Source organism: Callorhinus ursinus, unplaced genomic scaffold, assembly GCF_003265705.2.
Source record: "Callorhinus ursinus isolate GAN/ISIS: 27379988/994484 unplaced genomic scaffold, GSC_fseal_2.0 scaffold14, whole genome shotgun sequence".
Taxonomy (NCBI): Eukaryota; Metazoa; Chordata; class Mammalia; order Carnivora; family Otariidae; genus Callorhinus; species Callorhinus ursinus.
Window position 1 is genome coordinate 1,418,786 of NW_027397076.1, and position 869 is coordinate 1,419,654.

General features: G+C 38.2%; 1 pseudogene; it reads right to left on the bottom strand.

The window, feature by feature from the left end:
- Window positions 1-601: 601 nt before the first annotated feature.
- LOC112831554 (U4 spliceosomal RNA) lies at window positions 602-665 on the bottom strand (annotated as a pseudogene).
- Between the last annotated feature and the right edge of the window lie 204 nt (window positions 666-869).

Genomic DNA, 869 nt, shown 5'->3' on the forward strand with positions numbered 1-869 from the left:
CACAATGACCAAGTAGGATTTAGCCAAGAAATGCAAATATCATTATTATAAGATCTATTAAGGCAACATCCCATATGAATATATTTAAGGAGAAAATAGGAACAATCATTTTAATGGAGGAAGAAAAAAGCAGTCAACAACATTTAAAGTACATTCTATAATCTCAAATTTGTTTTTTGGGGAAAATTAGAAATAGGAGATTTTTTAACGTAGTAAGACTTTCTAGCTTAAGCTAGCTATCAACATTATCCTTAAGAGTGAAAAACTAAAGAGAGTTCTTATTAAAACCAGTATCAAAAGCAAACAAACAAGATACTCATCATTATTACCATTTAGCATTTTCCAAAAACTCTCAACAATGCAATTAGCATGAAACATGAAGAGATATGATTATTGAAAAGATGACAAAATTATTACTTGGTACAATAATGCAGTTGTATCTTTATAAAACTCCAGAGAATTTTTTTTTTTTTTTAAGACAGGGAGAGAAGGGATATGCAGAGGAAGAGGGAGAGAGAGAATCTTAAGTAGGCTCCACACCCATCACAGAGCCCATCTCGTGGGGCTCCACCTCACAACCCTGAGATCATGACCTGAGTCAAAATCAGCAATAATCGCACCTCGGATAAACCTCATTGGCTACGATACTGACACTGTGCAAAGCTGACCTGAGTCAAAATCAAGAGTCGGTCACTCAACCGAGCCCAAGCACCCCAGAGAATCTTTTTTTCTTTCCTTTAGATTTTATTCACTTATTTGAGAGAGAGTGAGAGAGCACAGCAGGGGGAGTGGCAGAGGGAGAAGGAGAAGCAGACTCCCCGCTGAGCAGTGAGCCCGATGTGGGGCTGGATCCCAGGACTCTGGGATCA